Genomic DNA, 27,218 nt, shown 5'->3' with positions numbered 1-27,218 from the left:
CTTGTGGCTCAGGGCATCGGCCACTATGTTGGTCTTTCCCGGGTGGTAAAGGATCTCACAATCATAATCCTTCACAACGTCTAACCACCGACGCTGTCTCATGTTCAGATTCGGCTGATCTATGAGGTACCTCAAACTCTTATGGTCTGTGTAAATGGTACACTGGACCCCGTAGAGGTAATGCCTCAAAATCTTGAGGGCAAAAACCACAGCCCCCAGCTCCAAATCATGTTTCGGATAGTTAGCCTCATGAGGCTTTAGCTGCCTCGAAGCGTAAGCTATCACATGTCCTCGCTGCATCAATACTACTCCCATACCTATGATCAAAGTGTCACAGTAGACTACGAAGTCATCTACTCCCTTGGCAAGGTGAGAATCGACGCCTCACACAATCGTTGTCTAAGTGTCTTAAAGGCCGTCTGCTGCTCAGAACCCTAACGAAAAACCACCGACTTCTTGGTCAGTGGGGTCAACGAAACTGCTATCTTGGAGAACTCCTGGATAAATCTCCTGTAATACCCTGCTAGACCTAGGAAGCTCTGAATCTCAGATGGAGACCTCGGAATCTTCCACTGCATCACGGCCTCTATCTTGGCCAGATCTACCAAAATACCCTTCTGGTTGACGAGGTGCCCAAGAAATCGCACCTCGCGTAACCAGAACTCACACTTGGAGAACTTCATGAAAAGTCTCTGCCTCCTCAGTGTCTCCAGCACCTCTCTCAGGTGCTCCTCATGCTACTCTTGAGTCTTAGAGTAAACCAAGATGTCGTCAATGAATACTATTACAGACCGATCCAGCATCGGTCTACACATGCAGTTCATGAGGTCCATGAATACTATTACATACTGATCTAGCATCGGTCTACACACACGGTTCATGAGGTTCATGAATACTCTTGAGTCTTGGAATAAACCAAGATGTCTTCAATGAATACTATTACAGTCTAATCCAACATCGGTCTACTCACGCGATTCATGAGGTCCATGAACGTGACTGGAGCATTGGTTAGTCCAAACTCATAATGACCATAGCGAGTCCAAAAAGTTGTCTTCTGTACATCATCATCCCTTACTCGCATCTGGTGATATCCGGACCGTAGATCAATCTTGGAGAACCAAGATGCTCCCTGCAGCTGATCGAACAAAAATCATCTATCCTCAGGAGTGGGTAACGGTTCTTCACCGTTACTTTGTTCAGCTCCCGGTAGTCTATGCACATGCGATGCGACCCGTCCTTCTTCCTCACAAACAATATCAGCTCTCCCCTTGGTGAACAACTCAGCCTGATAAAACCCTTGTCTAGCAGCTCCTGCAGTTGCGTAGACAACTCCTGCATCTCTGGAGGAGCCAACCGATATGGTGCCTTGGCTATCGGAGCCGCACCAGGGACCAAGTCAATCCGGAACTCAACATGTCTCTCCAGAGGTATTCCAGGTAAATCTTCCGGGAATACATCCAGATACTCTCGCACTACTGGTACATCATCAACTTTCTCCTTACCCCTATCTCGAGTATCCATGACATATGTGACGTATCCGGCGCAACCCTGCTGAAGGTGGCGCCTCGACCTCACTGCTAAACAAAGAATCGGTCCGCGATGTGGCCTCTCGCCATGTATCACTAACTCTCCCCCACTAGGAGTATGAACCCTCAATAGCTGCTACTCGTAGTCGATCATCGCCCGTTGGGACTCAACCAGTCCATACCCACTATAACCTTATTCCCTCGTAGGGGAATAGGAACCAAGTCCACTGAAAACTGCTCATCAAATAACCGAAGCGTGCATCCTCTATGTCGAGTGGGAAATCCAGCTCCCCCAGAGATCTACTAAACCGCTTGCTAAGTTCGAGCGACACAAAAGATCAGGTAGCCCCCGAATCAAAAAATACCATAATTGATATATCGTTCACTAAGAACGATCCTATAAATAAACACCAAAACATGCATGAGTAATAATCAAAAATAATAAAAAGATAATGGAGAAGATACATACCCATAACCACGTCAGGAGTCACTCGTGCCTCCTCTGCTGTCAACTGGAAGGCTCTGCTCTTCGCTACCGGTGCCTCAGCCTGGACCCGACGGTCGTCTGTAATCCTCAAAGTGGTAAGAGCAGGTGCCACCACCTGTCCTACTGATGCTAAACTCAGACAATGGGATTTCTTGTGTCCCCTCTGATTGCAATGAAAGCAAATCAGATCAGATGATGCGGTGGTGGTGGTAGTAGCTGTACAATCCCTACTCATATGCCCAATACAGCTGCACTTGAAACAGCCAGAATTCCTTGCCTTGCACACTCCATCGTGCAACTTGCCACATTTTCCACAATGACTTTGGCACTACGGTCCCCTAGACCTGTGATCAGACACCCTGGGCTTTTTTCCCAAACCCGCTGCACCAGACGCCACCTCTGGCTTCCTCTTTCTCTCCATCTCTAGATCAATCTTTCTCTCACGAGCCCTCGCTATCATATCCTCCAACGTCTTGCAGCTGGACCGACTCATAAACTGTCTGATATCGCTCCTTAGCATCTCATGATATTGGGCCTTTTTCATCTCCTCGTCCGCCACATACTATGGGAAGAGATGGGCCCTCTCCCTAAACTTGGCGGTAATCTCCGCCACTATCTCTGTCATCTGCTGGAGATCCTAAAACTCCCTAGCAAGCTGCTGCACCTCAATAATAGGTGCAAAATCAGCCCTGAACCTGGTCGTGAATTCACTCCAGGTTATCGCATCCAATATTGCATCATCGCCGATGGCTCGACCAACCTCCTCCTACCAATCCCGTGCCCTGTCCTTCAGAAGACATGACGCTAATCTGACCTTATCCCCCTCGGGACATCTGCGGGTGCAGAATGTGTTGGAAATATACGCCAACCACCTGGTACTAGCAATGGGGTCCCGAGCCCCATGATAGTCGGGAGCTCCACATGCTCTGAACTCCCAGAAAGTGAGTATGCGCGACTCCATCATGGTCGTCATCTTAGTACGAAAAGCACTAAATCTCTCCTCCATAAGCTCCAAAATACCCTCCTTGACCGTACCAAAGATCACAGTAGTTTGCTCTAGTATGCTGCATGTAATCTCCAAGGAGATGAACTCCCTGATCTGCTCATCTAACTGCCCGACTCCAGAACCTGAGCCCGATCCCTCCCGGGCACTAGAACTGCTATCTGCTGGTTTAGGGTGTAAAACCACCATTCTGAAAACACATCATAACAAACATCAGAATACTATCATAACTCGAGGGATCATATACACTACAAGTTTACTGGTCTTATCTCAGCCTTTCTTGATTCGAGTACGGGTCCTCTTCTTTCAGTAGTACGGACACATACTACCTTCCACATTTATCCATACTTTCCTCAAGAATTGCCTCGACTTCACCAAGTCCCTTCTATTACTATAGTTGATCTCATACTAAACTCTTCCTAGGCTTGCCCTAGGGTATTCACCAACTCACCCTCCGCTATCAGCTGCATAAGAAATCTTTACTACCTCCCCCTAACGAGTTTGTGAATACTATTACATGTTACTAAGACTAGATAATTCTTCGAATGAGATATCCTACCCTACAACGGTTACACTCAAACAAGAGCTGTGTAATAGAGCTAAACCTAACCTTCTTAAATTATTTAATCCTCGCAATATGTAACGTAACATATTCATCTACTAGTTAGTAAAAGATAACTAAGACTCCTAAAAGCACGAAGCAAGTAGCATTCAAGCATTGAGTACACATAATCAAGCATATACTATTCTCAATATCATACCGTCTGATCTGTACTAGCATGCATTTCTAACAAACTGATACACATATAACATGCACATAAGGCATCTTCCTAGATCCTTAGTCCTAATCTAGCATGTTGTTCTCATAAAGTTGATAAACATAATATAACATAAACTTGTATGCGTAATTTGAGAGTACTTACTTGCGCTCGGCTGATCACTTGTACCGCACCCCTATTCTCTTTTCAAAATTCTTTTCTATTTTTCCCAAATTCTTTTTTTTTGTAAGAATGATTTTATTTTGAAAACTCTTATACCATTTTCTTAGTTTGAGTTCAGACACACTCGAAAGTATGCCCGAATCCCTCAAACCAAGGCTCTAATACCAACTTGAAACAACCCAAAAATACCAGCCAAAAGTTTCATTTTTATAATTATTATAAAACCATAATCATCCATAGTCTATAAGAAAACCAAGTGTCATATATCTCAAATCTCATAATAAGTACTGTGACAAAACATGTGACAAACATCAGAGTCTCAATCAATCCCAGGCTGAAGGCGGTGGTGTGTGTGTGTGCCGTGCGATCATCCCGAGCTCTTCCCCTTGCTAGTGGAAGTACCTGAAACCAAAACTGAAAACTATAAGCACGAAACCTAGTGAGCTCCCCCCAAATTACCACATACCATACAATAACTGATAAAACACATATTGGGCTCCGCCCGGCATCGGACCGAGGTCCGACATAATTTGGGCCCCGCCCGACATTGGACCATAGCCCGGAACATATAATACATAACATAAACGTGCATCAATTACGGAGACATCAAGCATACATAACTACTTCTCGGGATCGCCCCAGAATACTACATAATCGGGCCGACATTGGTGCCTTAGAACCGATCCTACTAAAAGGAAACTCACCTCATATGACTGACTACTGAAAAGTTGGGTGAGGGATCCCTGTCTGCTGCTCCGGCAACTCTCCGGCTATAAATTTCATAAGGACACATAGTCAAAAACTGATAACTACACTTAGGGTAAAAGGACCATTTTATCCTTGGTCAAATTCAACATCCTGATTGACCAAACTCGTCGAGTCCGCTATGTGACTCGCCGAGTCCTAGAACTCAAAACCCTGAAATCGCGACTTGACTCGTCGAGTTCCCTATTTTCTTAACATCAGGACTTATCGAACTGACTCGTCGAGTCGTCCTCAGACTCGTCGAGTCCTAGCATAATCAAATAAGGAACAAGATCTTCCTACTCGCCGAGTTCCTTAATCGACTCGTCGCGTCCTATGAACATCATCGGGGTTTCTTCATCGGACTCGTCGATTTCCCTTATGAACTCTTCGAGTCCCTTGTACATATAACCTAGTTAACTGGTTTCACCCTTCTACATCTCCAAAATACAGATATGGGTCGTTTCTAAGGTCCACTTCTATAAAGTTGGAGACTTGATGGCTTTGCACACCTCAAATAGAACCAAACTCAAGTTATATCAATCTACTTCCAAAATCATGACCATGGCTTGGATGAAAATGGATTCAAGGCTCCTTTTATGACCCTAGAGGCTAATTATTATAGGAAAAAGGGATTGCTTTGCATACAACCCATAGAAACTAACTTATCCTTCTCAAAAGGGTCAAAAAAACCCAAAAATCAACATACAAAGAGATCTAAGCTATAGTTCACCAAGCTAAGAGATTTTTACCTTAGAAAGCTACCAAAGATGAGTGTGTCCCTAGATCTTGTTCTCTTTCCCCAAGCTTGTTAGCTCCAAACTCTTGCAACTACCTTCAATGGCACAAAACACACTAAAAAACTCAAGGGAGAGACTCTCTAACGAACTAGGGTTTCTGGAGAACAGGGAGGCTGATAAGGGAGGCCCAAAGGGGGTTTATGATGTTTAAATAGGGTAGAAAACGCAGAAAATAGGGTTTCCCCCTGGCAGACCTATTCGTCGAGTCCATGCTTGGACTCGTCGAGTAGACTCTTTAAATCCCGCGACCTTTCTGGCATCTACTCGATGAGTTAGGGCTACCAACTCGTCGAGTAGCTCAAAATAAATACTTGGATAATAAAGAATAATCGCGTACCACGAATAGGGCGTTACATATATATGCGTTTCTGCGCAATGCATGGACATTCGCCTAGTATATCTTATAAAGCTAGCATTTTTCCTTGAACCTCAAGCATTTGAAACTCCCAAGACCATTTCTTCTTGAACTTCATGCATTTGAAACTCCCACGACTATTCAAATTATACAAATTAATTTATGATTAATTGAAATATTATGATTTGTAACTCATCGAACTCTTCAAATCATGCTATTTAATTGATGAGTTAAATGAAATATTTAGCCTATATAAGAAATTTGTAGATTACATATTGCATGTATGTCAACACAAAAAGATAGAATATATTTGTAAGGTTTGAAGAGTTATATGAGTGGGTACATGGACGTAAGAAAGCAATTGCAACTTTTCTAAATATAAATTCATGTAAACTCAAATTGGGTACATGTAAAGTTTTAGATATTAACCAAGGTTCAAATCTATGTATGTTTTTAAATGGATACTTAAGATCATTTTTTAAGTTTATATGTTATGCATCTTTCTATAATCAAAGGATGACGAAGTGGGATTGATAATTACTTCTCATGGGCTTTTGGTAAATCAACCATCAGACTATTTATAAGTTAGAGCAATTAACTTTGTTAACATGTATGTATCTTTATGTTGTCTCTCTCTTTTTTATATTGAGAAAATATATTTTATGTACAAGAGAACATTATTCAACATGTATATTATACTATATATATATATATATATATATATATATATATATATATATATATATATATATATATATATATATATATACTATGTTAGTTTCTATCGCTTATTTTATAAATAACATCGATGAAGTTTTTTTATAATTGATTTTGATGAAAGGAGTTTACAATTATTATTTGAAATTGTTAGTGATAATGATGAATTAGAACGAATGATCTATATCTATATCTATATCTATCTATCTATATATCTTATAAAGCTAGCATTTTTCCTTGAACCTCATGCATTTGAAACTCCCAAGGTTATATAAAATTATTTTTGCTCAAAGCACATTCATTTGAAACCTCCATCTTTTAACTAATACAACTCAAAAGTCTTTTTAATAATGCTTTACCACTCAAAGGTTTTATAACTTATATTATGATTAATAAGCACTTAATGAAACGTTTACTATAAAGGGATCAATCTTTTGGGTAGACATGCATAAGAATCACACACAAACTTCATAAAGAAACAAGCTTAAAGGTTTTTGTATTGGTTTGAGGTCTTATGACCACTTTTTGAGATATACTATTATGTTATAGCTTTTAATTTGTAAGTTTGTTATATACTAATTATTTATATATTTTTCTTGGTTTTGGATTCTTTTAATACAATTGTTGTATGTTGTGTTTTAATCATTAATATATATTAGATCAGATAGATATTATTGATCATATGTTATTTATTGTGATCTAGATAATATTTAATTAGATATGTTAAATATTATCGTTTGTTTTGTACCGCTTCAAAAAAATAACAAAGTAAAAGTCGTGAATATTTTAAATTTTCCATGTAAATCTGAAAGATATGTTTTTCTTTTTACCGCATGTATTTGAAATTCTCATTACTTCTCAATTTCTTTATAATAATCATTATATATTGGTTAATAATGTTAAATATGTGTAAAACGCTAATTATAATCCTAAAATTAGCTAAATTTGAATATTAAATTAACATATTTTACTTATACTTAGTTTTGATATGTTATTTCTTAAATTGTTAGTTTAAAGTCACAACTTTTGAATAATTTGTATAAAATAATTAAATTGTTAATTGAAATACAGTGTTAAAGTACTAACTTAAATGAAAATTTCAATTAAACTTAAACAAAATCCAATGACTATTTTGCAAATAGTTATAAGTTATAAATTATAATGTTAAATGTAAAAACTAAATTGTAATCCCAAATTAATTAAAATATTTCCTAAAACTATTTTATATAAACATTAATAATTTCTAAATAAGTATCTTACAAATAACTTATAACGATAATAGTTAAAAATAATATTGTTATCTTTAAAAACAAAACCATTGTTTGATGTTTTAAATAACTACAATAATATAAATTAAAAAGTTAATCTAATGTAGTTTTAAAAATGATGATTAAGCCTATATAGTTTTAATAGATTTAATATGATCATATAATTCAAAATATTTAATATTTTATACTAAATTAGTATAAGAATTATTATATCAAAGTTAACCATGACATTTTTATATTTAAACAACATATATTTTAAATTTATAATTATATTCTGCGCAACGCGCAGACATTCGCCTAGTTTCTAATATGATATGATTTTATTGTTGAAAACCAATAACTATGTGTGTTATAAAAATGAATTCTTTATGTTCTACCAATACTTGATGCACCCAATTTTGAATGTTTTTATAGTAATAAAAATAATTTATCTTATTACATGTATCAATTTCTTTTTTTTCTATTCATTCTTTATCGTAAAGAAAAAGTAAAGTAAATAAAATATTAATAATTTCATATGAAAATATAAGTTTTCAAAATATATCTTAAGTGTAACACTCCTCCTCCCTAACCCACTCTTAACATATTGTTTTTAAGATTTGTCGCACTACATAACACTTACTATAGTTTTGAAATTCAAATTACAATTTTATTTGGACCGTTCATTTTCTTCCAATATCTCATAGTTTTAAGAAAAAATGAAAGTATAATAAAAAAGTATGATATATTTTTTTAAATATAATAATGAAAAATTTCAAATAAGTAGTTTTTAATTAGTAAAAAGTAATAATTGTTTAAAATAACGTAAAACTACATAATAGATTATATTACGTTAATAAAATATTGTTATTTGAAATAATAATAATAATAATAATAATAATAATAATAATAATAATAATAATATAGGAAATAAAAAATATTCAAATAAATTATTTATAAATTAGTTAAAAATAAGTATTGTTTAAAATAATTTGAAATAAAAAACTTAATTCAATTTAATTCAAACACAATTTTTTATATCTTTCATATCGTATACTTAAAATTATTATAATATTAGTTAGAACTTAGTATAAAATTATTATTTCAATGATTAATACTTATACTATTGTTCTTTTAACATATAATTGTTAATATTTATATTATATTATTGGACACAAATCAAGAGTTTAAACTCCCACTACAACTTAATAGTTCTTTTTATTTAAATGTAATTATGATTTCAAATTTAATGTAATTTGCCTTTATATTTTCCACTACATTCAAAAGCTTTTTAAACTTATGGTTATTAATATACAATGATTTTTTATTTTCCACTTATTTATTATACACATTGTAGCTATATTATTAGTAGTATATAAGTAAGTTTTGATTAAAAAAATCATATATTTGAAAAGATTTGTGATTCAAAATGAAAGAGATGAAAAATATGTTTTGTCGTATCAATGGTTATTTCAACACAAATTGTTTATTACAATATTTTTATATATCAAATATACGTTGATTTGTAAATATTCATTATGAATGATTTATAAGTGTTTAATAAGTTTTGTTTGATGTAAATGTTATAATGTTGTAGTTTTTTATTTTATTAAAAGCTATAGTGTTTTTCATACTATTTGTTATTTCTTTTATATACAAGCCGACATACGTTTTATATATAATATCCACAACTTCAAACATTCAATAAAATCATCAAAAGTTGTAGTATTTATTTTTTCATACTACTTTGTTTTTTTATACATAGGAATCAATGTATATTTGATATATAATTTACGCAACATAAAACAGTCTATAAAATCATGAATTAATAGGGGAAGTAACTAATGATATAAATTTATTAAAATTAATAAAACTAATATGTTAACTATAGAGTTTTTTTTGCTATTGACATTGGTTTTACATGTATAAATATTTAATCAGAATTTGTTAAATGCTATTATTTTAATTAAATAATGATATTCACATGCAACACGCGAGGATTCGACTAGTTAACTAATAAAGTCATGAACATATCACACAAAACAGAACATATCTCCTTTTGACCACCAAATCAAGAAGGTACTGAATAGGGATCAACGTTGTAAAAAATATTCGACATCAACGTTGTAGTTAGGGATTAATCGTTAGACGTCTTTTATTTGGTAGGCTAGAGATTAGAAGGTCCAAAAATAACAAAATGCAAAGCAAGAATTGATACTATCCAACAGGGATGCCGAAGTCGAGCAAACTCCGCGAGAGAAAGTTGCAGATACCGACACTCCAAACAGGCTACCCTTATCACCTTTCGACCACCAAATCAAGAAGGTATTGAATAGAGCTCTCTAGGCAAGAGACATCAATGCAGAACAGATCACCAACGATATGGATGTCTCCAATCGACTCAAAGGTTTCCTAGATCACTCCTCGTGCGGATCTGCTCCAAGAGACTCCCCAGATAACAAGAGGGCTAACATCAAAGTCGCGCGACTTGCAATAGAGAAAGTGCAGCCATGAAAAGAAAGATACTTACCTGTACAAAAGAACACAACCAGAAAAACAGCCTTTTACGACGCACAATGTGTATCGTAAAACGCTCAGACGACATGCAAATGCGTGTCAAGGAAGGCCTTATCATAACGAGAGACGACACGCTTTTACGCATCGTCTATTTATGACGCGCATTTATGACACACATTTACAATGCTCATTTACGACACACAATGTGTATCAAGGAAGGCCCTGTCATAAAGGAAGACGACACACATTTGCATGTCTTAACCTTACGACGTGTGTTTAGGACACGCATTGTGTATCATTAAAGCCCCTGTCATAAATGAAGATGACACGTATTTGCGTGTCATAATTTAAAGTGTTTTTAAAAATATATATTTTTGATAGAATTACTAATTTTCAAATTAAACAATAGATTGAAATTATCATAATACAAAATAAAATACCATACATAAGAATGATAATTCATTTCAAAAAAATATCACATGTCAAACATGTTACCTAACATTACATGTCAACACTAATAACACTTAAAAACATGCTTTTTCTTGCATTTGGAGCACCCACTATTCCTATATCAACAACCAACTTTAGGTCTAATTCCAACCACCTGTAAAAGAATAACATTGTAAAAGAACAACATTAGAAGAAACCATCATAAAGTCATGAACTTAAATGAATTGATTAAAAAAAAGAATAGAAACTTATATATATATATATATATATATATATATATATATATATATATATATATATATATAACAAATAAAGAAACCATCATAAAGTCATGCAGTCAAACCTTTTCATACTTATTAATGGCATCCTTATCTTTTTCTGTTTCCAAATCTACAAAAGAGTCCAAATTCTGAAAACATGAAGCCTTCTCTTTCTCCATCTCCAACACTGAGATCTACATTAGAATATGAACAAGTGGTTCACAAGACATTGAGATCAAAACTCATATGTATATATGTATAGGTAAAGCTTTATCTACATTACAATATTATTAATTTACTATTTTCAGTACTTTAACGTAAAAGTTTTTCATGAGCATGCATGTCAAATGGAAAACCTGTAATTTTGCTCGAAGCTCCTCGATTTCTTTCTTTTGGCGCTTTAGTAAAGCAGCATCTGTCAAAATCTGCCAAATAGCAAGAAATACATAATGAAATCAAGAGCACATGGACTTGAAGAAGAGAGTAATATGAGATTTTGTGTTGACATTTGAGAACTAACCTCATTCACATGGGCACAATTAGTGACACGTAAAGCCCTGCTTGCTAACAGTGAGTTGAAAGAGTTCATGAGGGTAAAGATTAACCAAGAAAAGATGACAGATATCAACGTAACTAACTATTAACTGTATAGTGGATCCAAAACCTAATTATAATGTCATCAATATTAACTCTGAGTGGCTCGAAAATTAAGATCTTATTATCAAATTTGAAAGAATAATTATGAAACAACATAAAATTTACTCTTTATATTGTACTAACCAATAAGTAGAAAAGTAATGCATATAAAAATCAAAATCAAAACCAAACACTTCCATTAACAGCTATTGTTTTGTTTAGTGTATTTTTGCAAACACTATTTGTTTTAAACAAGAGAAAAGATGTCACATTGCATTCACGAGAAACCGTTGACTGTAAATCTTCCATTAACCGCAATAGTTTGACCAGTAATGTAAGAAGCAACAGGCAAACAAGGGAAGGCCACAAAAGATGAAACGTCATTTGCTTCTCCAAGGTGTTTCAGAGGAGTTCTAGATGCCACAATATCCAAAAACTCCTTATTATCAAGTACCTACACAAATAAAGGTCTTAGTGAACCATGGTGCTACATAATTAGTTCAAATGTTGTCATTCGCCCATTCACATGTTAAATTCTTTGTAAGTTGACTAAGTACAGTTGCGGATGCAAAACACACACGTTAAAACTAGAAGGGTATTCAAGTCTTTTAAACAAACGAGAGATAGAGAATGAGTCCCTGTCCCACCTTGTTCCTTTTTTTGGGTGCAAGTTAACAAAGGGGCATAAATGTAAATTTTGCAACCATTATCATACCTTTAATGTCACTGTAAACAGACCCAACACTACTATGAACCAAACCTGCAACAGAGGAAATAAACACAATGCTTCCAGATCCAGAATCTTTTAAAAGAGGATATGCAAGTTGACTCATATGGTAAGAAGACTCCAAATTAGTAGCCATGAGAATTGAATACAGATCTGGAGTATACTATGTAGTAGGCTTCCTAATGTTTGTCTCCACATTGTTTATCTACAAGCAAGAAATCTATGGAAGTAAGTTTTGGTGAAGAGTAAAAAAGTTCGTATCATCATTTCAAGAATGAACTACTAACCTAACATCAATATTAAGCAACTAACGATTCATTATGATAATGTTTGCCTAAAATTGTGTTGCACAAGTCTAAAACCTAACAAGTTGAATGTGACTCCGAAAGTAGTACCATAAACCTCACATAATTGTCAAATTATCAATTCCCACTCACAAAAATTGAGCTAATTAGCATCAATTTCCTATGGTGAAGCAATTATGTTTGAATTTGTAAACATGATCTAGAGTAAAAAGTTAAAGTTTCGAGGAAACAAACGTAAATTAAACTATAATAATATTTGTAAAAAGGAACTCTGTCTCTAACCTAGCTGCAGCCAGGGCAGTGTCAAATCTGCCTAAATAAACTTGTTTCCCACAATCCCTGACCACAAAAAATAGAAAATAAAATAAGTTATAGAATTCAAAACATTGACAATTTAGATTTATTTCAATCCCCAGAGAACTTATTGATCCAAATTCTATTTCCATATGGAAATAATCAGGAACGGAGTGTATATTCCATACGGAAACAATCGTATGTGCTTCAGCTTCAAGCAATTATACAGTGTAAATGAATGATCCATATGAAGCTTAATGATGATCTCTTACTTGTTGTAGCGAAGGAGATGCAGGCAGGTTCTCGTTGACGGGCGGCATGTAGGTCGTCGACGGTGGCGGAGAGGAGAGATGGGTTTGAAGAGAAGGTGTTGAGGAAAATATCGTAGATAAGGGTGGAGGAGCAAAGTTTTTTTTCCTAAATGGAGAGAGTGTGTGTGTGTGTGTGAGAGAGATGGGTGGGAGATGATGGTGGAGTATAGGTAACTGGCAAGGGTTGGTTCAGATTCGGCGTCACAGCAAGCTTTGGCTATGATTTCATTCTAGACCCACTCGCATTCATTTTCTCTGCCGTTGACGGCGGTTTGTGGAGACGATGATGACATCGTGTACTGCGATGTGGCGTTCTGATCTTAAACCGACATCTTGACATGGTAGAAGTGTTTTCTTAGGCACTTCAAACTCTTAAAGCTTATGAGGTTCGATGCTAGTGGTGGCGGCTTAGGGCTTGCAACGAGAAGGGGGAGTGAGTGAGTGAGTGAGAGAGAAAGAAAGAGAGAGAGGGAGAGAGAGAGAGAGAGCGGAGGTAGAGGAAGACGAACTACTTAAAGGATTATTAGGGTTTTTTGGTAGAAGATTATAGAAGGAGAAGAAGGAGATGCATCAGGTGGGGTGTTTAATTTTTTGGGATTTCATTTCCCCCCACGGGCTATTAAAAAACAGAGAACACGCCTTCCTAAAAAATATAAAATGACACAGTTACACGACACGCTTTTTATGATTGGTGCCCTCCGTGTTTTTTTTTGTTGGACACTAATTTTAGGGCACACAAAAATGTGTGTCCTCTATCCTTCAAATTTTAGAAAACTAACATTATTTTTTAGGACACACATAAATTTGTGTCCTCTATCAGCGCGTGTCATTGTTTGCACGTTATTAAAGGGCTGTTTTCTGGTAGTGGAATCAAGCAAGCGAATTGCAACGAGGAGGCCTGAGAGCCATTTCCATAGGGTTGTCTTGCCTAGGAGCATGTCGGCCTATCACACGCAAAGACAATATTGAACCCCTAGAAATGGCTATGGAGGAAGCCCCAGAATACCAGGTGCTCGTTCCTTCTCAAAGCCAACACACCATGACTCTGACCAATAACCACCTGTGATCCGATCAATGGGGTACCGACACCATAGGGTCACCCCCCGTCACCCTACGAGGAGTCAGGTTCACTCTGGTGACCGCTAGTTTTTTTATTAGGCAGGCAAGAGGTAAGCACCCATCAGGGTAAAGAAACGCTTGGATCAGAGAACCACCAACAGTTTATCAGCTCCATCGTCCGGCCCCAAGGTCTGACGTCAAAGGAATACCCTTCAATCCAACACAAGGTGCAAAAGAAATATCGCCACGTGGGATTACAAATAGGTCGTTGCGAGTGCCAAACTTTGGTGCAACCACCGATAAAGTAAAACAACGCTTAAACATGAATATACTCAAAGAAGAACATGAGACCATTAGACTTAATCAGGCCGTCCACAGGGGAAACGCCGAAAATCACCACACTTGGTGCATGCGAGTAGAAAGCTCTGAGGCAAAAGACTACACATTGGAAAAGAATGGGTTTAGCCACGTACGAACTAAAAGCTAGCTAAACACCACCGAGGAACATGCGAGTAGTACCACAAAAGCACAGCAAGATGGAGTTGGCATCCCAAGAGTTTAGGACGGGGGAGTCATCCCCTGGACATGGAGTGCGTGCAGTTCACACCACCACCCTAGAGCAAGGAAAAAGGTCCAGATAAGGTACATCCGAGGCAAGTGCAATGTGATCAAACTGCAAATGGATAATCACACCCCAACAAGTCGGCCCAAGAGTTAGGCCATGGCTTATGCCGTGATGTAGTCATCTCTATTTCTTTACTCACCAAACAATGTATTTATTTCTAAAAAAAATTATCAATAAAGTGAAGGAAGTTTACTATAGAAAAAAAACTATTAGAACGTTTTTTTACTATTCAAGCTAGATAACATTTACATAAGAGGTTGTGCATGTTTACCAAATGATAAAAAAAAGGACTGATCATCCACGTCATTTGAGTGAAATTGTTGTGAGAATGCAACGATAAGTGTCAAAGGTTCATAACATTTACCTTGATACAAATAATACCTAAGTCCTAAATGCCTTGAGGTGATGATCTCGGCTTGACTTAGATGATTAGGGTTGGAGCGTAACTCTCCAAGTCCCTACACTTAGAATAAAGTCCCAAAAGGGTAATCAATACACCTTAGTTAAATGGGGACCCAAACAAAGCAAACTGGACAAAAAAAAAAGTCTAGAAACAATGGCTTATGACCCAAAAACAAAGGGTGCCAATTCCGAGCTCCCAGCGCGAGCTCCCAGGATAAACGCTAAGGACCCTAAAGCAAACATAAGCCCTAGAGTTATAAGCTGGGCGACTCTAGTAACATAGCTAAATCGCCAACCCAAACACCCGCCCACCAAGCAAAAAGACAAAATTGCCTCAAGTCAACATCCAAGGCCAACATAAACATGGGGGAAGAATTACCTCAGCAAGAAAAAAATAAGGGCACATGATCACCGGTGGCCAACATAAACCGCCTAAGATTAAAAGAAAAGCATTGACGGAACAGAAATAACCACATTATCCAAAGGCAAAAAAAAATTATTCTGTCGGACAACCCCCTGACTTAAAAGGGCCACACAGGGCCAAAAAACAATTAAAAATATTGTCTTGGAGACATTGTACCAGGAACATCACAAGTTCAAACATTGTTCCACATAAGCAAGAAAGGAATAAAGGAGGATCACTTACTAAGGAACCTGCAATAACCTTATCCTTTACTGAAGGTGAAGAAAATCAGAGGCAGTTTGAAACTCAACCTCTGGCTCCTTCCATGTAGCGCCTTCATTGGATATGGTAGCATCCCTTGGTTCTTCCTTTGGTTCACGAGGCAGTTCATTCGCCTCCTTATTCATTCCCTCCGACAGGTTCGAAGCGTCCTCATCGGGAATGTCCACTACAACATCGTATCCCCCAACAGATGACCCACATTACATCTCTTACAAAGATGCCTGCCAATAGTGCTGAAGTAGGAACCTTCATTAAGTGGGGATTGTAGCTAAGCTATTCTCCACTTGGTAGCCAGTTGGCTTTCTCCAGTCGCCACCTCCTTAGTCAGCTTATCCTCAATATCGAGAGGTGGAGGATCGTCACGAGAAAACCCCTCCATAAGGGTGTCAACCAACTCTTGCTCAGCCTGTAGATCGCACCCTTGTGCCACAACACCAGTAGGACTAGCAAGCGCCAAAGCACGATCAGCGCTAACCGGTGGAGGAAGTTTCTCCACTTGCGGCATTTCCCTATGTTGGAAATTTCCCTGGAACCTGCTCCCGTAGGACCATCCCGAAAGCAATGATCCTATCGCGGCCTGCAACAAAATGCAAATCACATACATAAGGATCGGCAAAGCCCTGCCCTCACCTCACCAAGATTCATATAAAGGGGGGGGGGGGAGGGGGAGGAGATGCACACTCATCATCCTTCTTTGTAAAGAACTTGGGCATCATCCCACGTGCCCTGTAGGCGGCTGAAACATCCCAAAATTCTAGACCAAAAATTTCGTTTTAAACCATTTAATAAACCACGGTTATCAAGACATTTCATCAAAATATAAGTCAACATATTTCAAAACATTACCGTAGTGATATGAAAACATCAGAGTAAACATCCCAGGCTAAATCATTGTGGTGTGTGCAATGCAGTCATACTAAGCTCTTCCCTCTGCTACTAGAAGTACCTGAACCCAAAACTGAAAACCGTAAGCACAAAGCTTAGTGACTCTCCCCAAACTACCACATACCATACACATAATCACATAACCACATACATTGGGACTAGCCCGCTACATCGGGCTCCATATGGCATCGGACGAATCTGATATCAGGCCCCGCCTGGCATTGAGCCCCGCTCAGTATACAAATCTGTTTCTACCAGTCGCCGCCTGTCTCTGGGCTTCGCCCGCTATACACATACAAAAATATAATCATAATCATCCTAGTACATAACAGACAAACACAACACAATAACTGCTAGTCTCAAGGCCCCGTCTATCTTGGGCCCTACCCCTACTCTGCTAATAATGAGATATGGAACCCCGTCCACACGTAGCTAGTGATGAGATACGATCCCCCGCCCACACTCACCTCCCTATCAAGAACATACAAGTATCACAAAGACAACAAGTATAACTAAACATGCATTCCTTCCTCAGGTACCACCCGACATCGAACCGTAGTTTGGAAATGTAACATACCAAGACCAGGTATAACTTATAAGCCCTTGTTTTTTTTGTAATTGTCAATTTTGGCCCATCATTTAAGGAAAAGTGGTAGCTAAGTACGCGGGGCGTATGCATATGTACGCTCAGCGTACTCATATGCGTGATTTGGATGTGGAAGCCACCTAGTACGCTGGACGTACTAGAGGGTACGCTGGACGTAATAGGATCAGAGTGAAAACCTTAGTTGTGGGATGTGTCCCTATATAAGGAACATGATGGCCTCATTTTTTTGCCACCATTTCCATCCCTCAACCCTCCCAAAACCCTAATTTGCGTCCCTTGAGCTTGAGTGTCCATTTGTGAGCTTTTAAGTGTTCTTGTGGTATCCTTGGAGTGAAGAAGGAGCATTGAAGAGAAAATAGTTGGAGTCCGAGCTTTAGATCTGAGCTTTTCTATGGTTGGAGCATCAGTTGAAGGTATAAAGCTCAAAGTTTTCTTATCCTTTTTGATTTGTGCATAATATGGTCCATTTTAGGGTTTTTGGTCCCAAAGCTTAAAGCTTTATGAGTTGTTGAACTCTAGAGCCTAATATCTGTCCCTTTAAGTGTTTTTAACGGAGTGGATTCATAAAAATGAAGTCTTAACCACCCCATGCATGAGATAGGAGCATTTTTGAGAGAAAAGAATGAGTGTTATTGGGTTCGGGACTTCCTCAGCCATGCAAAGGCTTAAAGTCACGAACTTTATGGAGTATGAGCCTTAAGGGAGTCTAGATCTGAGAGTAGAGCTATGGTCTTAATGGATTAAGACCAAGAGAGTGGAAAGAATAAGTTTGGGATGTATACCGAGCGTAATCCCAGTATGCGCAGCGTAGGGTCGAGGATCCCCGATGCATGCATGGAGAGACAGTACGCCCAGCGTAGAGGGGTTGTACGCCTAACATACGCGTTGCAGTTGACTTTTGCTGACTTTTAGGGGTTGGTCAAATTATGGATTATAGAGGCCATGGAAGGGTAAAATGGTCTTTTATCCTTCTATGAGTTTATAGAGGGTTTAGCCTAGCTTCTTTGAGGGTCGTTTATTAATTAGAGATAATTATCGTATGTGTTAGGCGGAGGCTAGACCGGTGATTCGTGGAGGTTTATTTGCTTGCTTACGAGGTGAGTCTTCTCACTATACATACCTAAGTGGTACTACTAAGTGACCGGAGGTTCTTATTTGAGTTACATGATATTATGCATTTTCTTTGTGATATATGCTATATTATTCTGCGCATTCTGAGATCGGACCGGAGGGTCCAACCCGAGCTGTGACATCGGAGAGTCCTCATTGAGATACAGGACTGGAGGGTCCAACCCGAGCTGTGAGACTGGAGGATCCTCTCTGAGATACATGACCGGAGGGTCCAAACCGAGCCGTGAGACCGGAGGGGGCTCACCGAGATGCATGACCGAAGGGTCCATGCCAAGCTATAGCCATCAGAGGCTTATTATTTGTGTATGTGGTATTTTTGGGAACTCACTAAGCTTTGTGATTACCGTGTTATGTGATATGTGTTTTAGGTACTTCTTAGGATCGCGGGAATGCGCCGGCTTGATTGTACACACGAGACAAAATTATGTTTGAGGATCCTGGATTTTGTTAAAACAATTAAGAACTTGTGTTTTTGATAAATTGACATTTTAGGGATTTGTGAAATGTTTTGATGAGATTCATGTGATTTTAAAATGAAAATTTTATTTGAAAATTTACGGTGTTACAAGTTGGTATCAGAGCCTTGCTTTGAGGGATTCGAATGTACCTTCGGGTGTGTCTGGACTCAAACTAAGGATTTGAGAAAATTTTCAAAAGAAATGATTTTTCAAAATGAGAAAGAGTTTTAAGAGAAAAACGATTTGGAGCAGTGTGTACAATCAGCCAGAGCTCGAACGGTGATTTCCCAAAATACCCTTACTTATTTGTGTTGTGAGATATTCACGAGATATTAGGGATGCGTGCTAGAGGATAGGTTAGGTATTTCATATCTTAGGGCTAGAGTTGCCTGATTTATGATGCCTTAGCCAAGGAAATGCTATTGATTGATATTATCTGTTATTTGCTCTATATGGGTACTAAGTAGGGAGAAACATAGCAGTAATCCTTAGAGAGAGTTTGAGTAATCTAGGAGAGATACCTAGATGAGCATTGAGAAATATACCGAGAGGGTAGCTGAGATCCGTGAGGGATAGAGTACTATGAATTAGGGTCCTGGGAGGAGGACTTTAGACGACTACAGGTTGGTATGGAAGGTAGTATTGGGATTATACTACTGAAAACACCGGATTCGTATGCGACCCAAGTAAGAATCTTAGGATGCTAAGCAGCGTATAGGGGTGGGTAATCGAGTGAGTATGTGTATTGATCTAGTGTTTGATGATTTTGTGTTTGTGTTTCAGAGACACTATGGTGATTACCCGCAACAACCCTGGGGACAGTGGTGCTAGTGACGAGGAGATCCGCAAGATCATTCATGAGGAGGTGGTCGCAAATATTCGAGAGGCCATACTAGAGATGTTTGGGTCTATTAATACCACGTTGATTGAGACATTCGCTGAGCGATATGCTGCTGTTACGGAAGCTGCTGCTACTGCAGCCACCGCGGCCATAGCTGCAGCTAGGCCACATGGAGGTGACTCGTTGTTGTTTCGTGAGTTCAGCAACACGAAGCCACCAGAGTTTGATGGGACACAGGATCTAATAGTTGCATGATATGGATCTCCGAAATTGAGGGGTGTTTTTATACGTGTTCATGTCCAGAGCATCTGAGAGTCCGATTCACGCTGAACCATCTTCGCTTGGGAGCGAAGGACTGGTGGAAGTTCGTGACGACTGATATTACCCCTGCAGAGCATGCTGCAGTGACTTAGGAGAGGTTCACCAAGTTGTTCCGAGATGAGTATGTTCCCCAGGTGGGGAGGGAACGTTTGGCATACGAGTTTCTGTCTCTCAAGCAGAAGACAGAGTTAGTGACTGAGATTATGAGGATGTTCCATGAGAGGGCGTTGTTCTACCCTGAGCATGTTTCCACTGAGTAGGCACGTGTGAGTCGATATTTAAGCATCTTGAGGAGAGACATTCGAGAGTTCGTGGCGAACTCGTCTTATCGGTTATTGGCTGAGTTGCAGACCAATGCCAGGAGGAGAGAGATTGAGCTAGAGATTCAGGCCAGGGAGGAGGGAGAGCAACCAATGAGAGATAGGAGACTGACACAGTCACAACCAACGGCTAAGAGGGCTAAGCCCACTGATTCGAGAGTTGGGGGCCAGAAGGGCCGCACTTTTAGCAAGTGTGGCAAGGACCACGAGAGATTCCGATCTGTTGGGTAGATGTAGGGAAGAGAGTGATGGGTGGCATTGAGATAGTGGTCAAGATGACTGAGCAGATTCACCAAGTCAAACAGAGGTTACTGATGAACCAGAGTCGCTAGAAGAGTTACGCAGACCAGCGACGATCCGAGCTAGAGTTTCAGGTCAAATATTTTGTCCTCCTGAAGGTATCCCCGTGGAAAGGGGTGATCCGATTCAGGAAACGGGGCAAGTTGGGCCCTAGATACATTGGTCCATTCAGGGTGATCGCCCGTGCGGGTAAGGTAGCTTACCGGTTGGAGCTACCTGTAGAGTTGAGCCAGATTCATAACACCTTCCACGTCTCCCAGCTGAGGAAATGTGTAGCGGATGAGAAGGCAGTGGTACTGTTAGAGGACATTCAGGTTGATATGAGTATGAATTACATCGAGAGGACGATAGCGATCTTAGATAGGAAGGTAAAGGTCTTGAGGAATAAAGAGGTGCCTTTGGTTCAGGTTTAGTGGCAACATCGGAAGGGGTCCGAGTGGACTTGGGAGTCGGAGTCTGAAATGCGCGAGCGGTACCCAGAGTTATTTCTAGAAGATGACTTTGAGGACTAAGTCTGATTCTAGTGGGGGAGAATTGTAACATCCCAAGACCATGTATAATTTATAAGCCCTTGTTTTTTATAATTGTCAAGTTTGGCCCTTCATTTGATAAAAAGGTGGTAGCTGAGTATGCGGGGCGTACACGTGTGTACGCTCAACATACTTATGTGCGTGATTTGGATGCGAAAGCCACCTAGTACGTTGGGCGTACTAGGCTCAGAGTGAAAACCCTAGTTGTGGGGTGTGTCCCTATTTAAGGAAATGATGGCCTCATCTCTGGCCACCATTTATAGCCCTTAACCCTCCCAAAACCCTAATTTTCGTCCCATGAGCTTGGGTGTCCATTTGTGAGCTTCTTAGTGTTCTTGTGGTATCCTTAGAGTGAAGAAGGAGCATTAAAGAGAAGAGAGTTAAGCCATTTGTGAGCTTGAGAGTTTTTGGGTTTGGGACTTCCTCAGCCATGCAAAGGATTAAATTCATGAAATTTATGGAGTATGAGCCTTTAGGGAGTCTAGTTCTGAGAGTAGAGTTATGTTCTTAACGGATTAAGACCAAGAGAGTGGAAAGAACGAGTCTGGGACGTATGGCAAGAGTAATCCCTATACGCACAACGTAGGGTCGAGGATCCCCAATGCATGCATGGCGAGGCAGCACGCCCAGCGTAGAGGGGCTGTACACCCAACATACGCGTTACGGTTGACTTTTGTTGACTTTTAGGGTTTGATCAAACTATGGACTATAGAGGCCATGGAAGGGTAAAATGGTCTTTTATGCTTCTGTGAGTTTATAGAGGGTTTAGACTAGCTTCCTTGAGGGTCATTTATTAATTAGAGATAATTATCATATGTGTTAGGTGGAGGCTAGACCGGTGATTCGTGTACGAGGGTTATTTGCTTGCTTATGAGGTGAGTTTTCTCACTATACATACCTGAGTGGTACTAGAGATTGACCGGAGGGTCTTACTTGAGTTACGTGATATTATGAATTTTTCTTTGTGATATATGTTATATTATTCTGTGCATTTGGATATCGGACCGTAGGGTCCAACCCGAGTTGTCAGACCGGAGGGTCCTCACTGAGATACAGTACTGGAGGGTCTAACCCGAGCTGTGAAACCGGAGGGTCTTCACTAAGATACATGACCGAAGGTTCCACACCAAGCCGTGAGACCGGAGGGTCCTCACCGAGACGCATGACCGAAGGGTCCATGCCGAGCTATAGCCACGAGAGGCTTATTATTTGTATATGTGGTATTTTTGGGAACTTACTAAGCTTTATGCAAACCGTGTTATGTGATATGTGTTTCAATTACTTCTCAGGATCACGGGAAGGCACCAGCTTGATTGTATACACGAGACAAAGTTATGTTTGAGGATCCTAGATTCCGGTAAAACAATTAAGAACATGCGTTTTTGATAAATTGACATTTTGGGGATTTGTGAAATGTTTTAATGAGATTCATGTGATTTTAAAATGAAAATTTTGTTTGAAAATTTATGGTGTTACATGAAACATAGATATAAACCTTCCTCAGGCCTCGCCCGCCATCGGACCGTAATCCGGAAGCATATAAGCTACATCAGACTAACCTCGACATCAGATCTAAATCCGGTACACACTAAAATACATAAACGGGCCAAAATTGGTTCCTTATACCCGTTCCTACAGGAGAAAACTCGCCTCACAAGCTGACTATAGAATCCTGTGAATAAACCTCTCGCTGCTAGCTGCCAGATCCCTGAACTGCTGATCTCTAAACTCCCCGAGCTACCATTACCAAAATAACAATTAGTCCAAACCAACAATCCTCCTTAGGGTAAAATGATCATTTTACCCCTTATCTAAATTGGTCCAAAACTAAGGCCCAGAAACCATAATATGAAAGGCCCAATACCAGGTTAACTTCCTAAGCCAACTAGTGACCCAATTTGCTAAATCGAGCCCAATCCCTCTAATGGGCCTTACCCTAAGCCCAAGCATATTCATCGCCTAAATTGTCTGACTTATGACGGTTCACTAAGGCCTAAAGAACCAAAATCCAATGTATGGCCCAATCTGAGGCCCAAAACACGTCAAGCCATATCTGATAAGTACGCGGGGCGTACTCCTCTGTACGCTAAGCGTACAGGCTGCATGGTGTGTACGCTGCGCGTACATGCATGTACAGCCAACGTACTTCTCTGTTTAGTCACTTTTCCCATTAAGCACTTAATACTCTATTTTGAAGGCTATAATCACAAATCCAAGTCCTCTTCAACGTCTTAATCCATAAAGTCATTAACTTGGTGACTTTACATGACCCTAATAAGTCGAAACTCCAAAAATGGTATTCTATTTCCATGTAAGTTATCTTAACTCATGCATGAACCCATTAAGACATCCAAGATGGCAACTTTTTGTCTTAGGGACTCATTTAGCACTGAGAGTGGCAATTCTAAGCCTGAGAATCGGATTTGAACCATAAAGCTCTATTCTTGGGACCAAAATTGTCCAACACATCACTACACTAGATCTAAGCATACTTGAGGAAAGTTCAAGGCTTTATACCTCAAGGTGATCTGAAATGGAACAACAATCTCGTGTCTACAACTTCTCCTTTGAATCAACACCTTGATTTGCTCTTCACTTGTTTGGAAAAATGGCTTCGCAACACCAAAATGATCTCTAATGGCCTTTTAAGCTCCTAGAACACTCCGAGATGGGTTAGGGTTTTGTGGTGGCTGTCTAAGAATGAGAGGGAGGCTGATATCTAGGGAATTATGTTCTTTATATAGTGCTTAGCCCCAAAATTAGGGTTCAGGAACTCTAAGCATACGCTGGGCGTAATCCTCCCACACCTGTGTTCACCTTGCATGCGTGGTACCTTCTTGCCACTTTTCTCCATTAGGGACCAATATTACCAATAACTTCAAAGTGCTATAACCCCTTCATTCTAAGTCCATTTTTGACAAACTTTATATCCACTAAAAGGTGGCGGAAAACCCTACGCTCCTAAGTACACCCAAACCTAAAACCTTCCGAATAAGACCCGAGACCCATAAAAGACCGAATCGTCACATTACGCCTATACCCTTGCCCTCCGAAGCCACAACTAAGTACTTTCAAAACTGGGTGTTACATATCTCCCCCAATTAAATTGAATTTTGTCCTTGAAATCGCTCCTTACTCACACCTGAATCCAACTAACAATCTGAGGGACGCAACTGATGGTTATACGTGTAATCCATTCTTCTTTAGACAACCGAAAATTCAGTCGAAAGTCCATCCCAAAGAAAGCGAACTTCAAGCTTCAGTAACTCACCTCTGACCTTCCAAAGTCCAAATCGATGATGGTCTGTCTCCCTGACAGACTACCCACACATAACTATCTGCAGGATAATTATACTTGACAGAAGGCTCAGATAATGCTTTGAGTAAAGATTCATCCCTGCAACGGTTAGACTCAAACGAGAGCTGCGCAATAGAGTCAAATCAATTACTCTGAGATTATTTAATCCAACTGTAAGTTTCTTCGCTCTTTCGATCCGCAAGCTACCCTACGCACAAGAACCCTCATAATGCAGATGGCATATAATCTGAACATAAACAGGAAGTATAATCCCAAGATACAACTACTCATATGGATGCTAAGAAATAGCAATAAAATCATAAATAAAAACTGATAGGACAACAAAAGATACGTACCTGTAACATCAGTATCTGCTCGTGTCTCCTCTGTAATCAACTGGAAATCCCTGCTCCTCACCACAGGCACCTCTGCCTGGCCCTAACGGTCGTCTGTGATCCTCAATGTCGCAGGGGCGGGTGCTATCACCTGTTCCGCTACAGCCAAACTCAGACATTGGGCCTTCTTGTGGCCCCACTGACTACAATGGAAGTAGATCAGATCTGATCCCTTTGTGGTGGTTGCGGTACAATCCCTGCTAAAATGACCGATCCAGCTGAACTCGAAGCAATTAGAATTACCACCACTACCGCTCCTACGCACACCCTCGTGTGTCGTTTCGCACTTGCCACAACGGCTATGGTTCTGTTGACCTCTCGATCTATAATCTAATGGCTTGGTCCTCTTGCCCAATCCCACGGATGTCTGCACCTCGTCTGGTTTCCTCTTCCTATCTGACTCTAAGTCGATCTCCCTCTTCCTGGCTCCAACGATCATATCCTCCAACGTCTTGCAGCTGGACCGGCTCATGAATTGTCTAATGTCGCTCCTCGGCATCTCGTGGAACCGAGCCTTCTTCATCTCCTCGTCCGCCACATACTGCAGAACAAAAAGGGATCTCTCTCTCTCTCTGAACTTGGTGGTGATCTTCGTCACCGTCTCTGTAGTCAGCTGGAGGTCCTGGAACTCATGTGCTAAATGTTGCACCTTAATAACTAATGCAAACTCGGCTTTGAACCTGGATGAGAAGTCACTCCATGTCATCGCGTCCAATGCGACATCATCTCCAATAGTATGTCCGACCTCCTCCCACCAATCACGCGCTCTGTCCTTCAGAAGACAGGAGGCGAGTTGGACTTTGTACCCCTTAGGACACCGGCTAAAACAGAAGGCGTTGGCGACATCTGCCAAACACCGGCTGCTAGCAATGGGGTCCTTAGCCCCATGATAGTCCGGAGCTCCACAAGCTATGAACTCCTTGAACGTTAATGTGCGCTCCCCCATCATGACCGCCATCTCGATGCGGATCGCACCCAATATGTCGTCCAAAATTTCCATAATGCCCTCCATGACCGTACCAAAGATCACAGGAGTCTGGTCTAAAATACAGTGCATAATCTCAGCTGAAATAAACTCCATCATCTGCTCATCCAGTTGCCCAGCTCCAGAGCCCGAGCTTGATCCCTCACCGATACTTGAACTGCCCACTGGTCTGCCACGTAACGTCACCATGTTGCAACATATCATACCATCCATCAGAAGACTCATCACTATCGAGGGATCACACACACACACAAACACACACACTACAAGCTTCCAGTTTCATCTCAGCCTTCCTTGATTCGAGTACGCATCCTCTGCTTTCAATAATACGGGCCCATACTACCTTCCACACCTATTTGTACTTTCCTCAAGAATTGCCTTGACTCTACCAAGTCCCTTCTACTACTACTTCTTCACACACTAATCTCATCCTAGGCTTGCCCTAGGGTAATCACCATCCCACTCTCTACGATCAGCTACATAAGAAGTCCCTGCTATCTACCTCTAACTAGCTCGCGAATACCCTTACATATCACTAAGACTAGATAATTCTTCGAATGAGAGATCCTACCCTACAATGGTTAGACTCAGACAAGAGCTGCGAAATCGAACTAGTCCTAACCTTCTGAAATCATTTAGTCCTTTCAATATGTAACTTAACATATTCGTTACTAGTTAGTAAAAGATAACTAGAGCTCCTAAAAGCACAAAGCAAGCAACATTCGAGCATTGAGTAACATAATCAAGCATATCCTAATTAGGCCATCATATTACTGACTAATCTGTACTAGCATGCAGTTCATAATCTCATACACATATAACGGGCACATAAGGCATCCTTCCTAAAAGCACCACACCTTTTCTTTTTTCAAATTTCTTTTCTCTTTTAAAATTGGTTTTCAAAATTCTTTTTATAAAAGTGATTTCCTTTTGAAAATATCCATACCAAGTCCTCAGTTTGAGTCCAGACACACCCAAGAGTGTGCCTGAATCCCTCAAACTAAGGCTCTGATACCAAATTGAAACATCCCAAAAGTCTAGACCAAAAATTTCGTT

General features: G+C 39.7%; 1 pseudogene; it reads right to left on the bottom strand.

The window, feature by feature from the left end:
* Positions 1-11,960: 11,960 nt before the first annotated feature.
* Positions 11,961-13,613, bottom strand: LOC111902785 (tropinone reductase homolog At5g06060-like; annotated as a pseudogene).
* Between the last annotated feature and the right edge of the window lie 13,605 nt (positions 13,614-27,218).

This window comes from Lactuca sativa, chromosome 2 (assembly GCF_002870075.4).
Source record: "Lactuca sativa cultivar Salinas chromosome 2, Lsat_Salinas_v11, whole genome shotgun sequence".
NCBI lineage: Eukaryota > Viridiplantae > Streptophyta > Magnoliopsida > Asterales > Asteraceae > Lactuca > Lactuca sativa.
The sequence above is the reverse complement of the archived record's forward strand: the minus strand, read 5'-3'. Positions and strand labels throughout refer to the sequence as shown.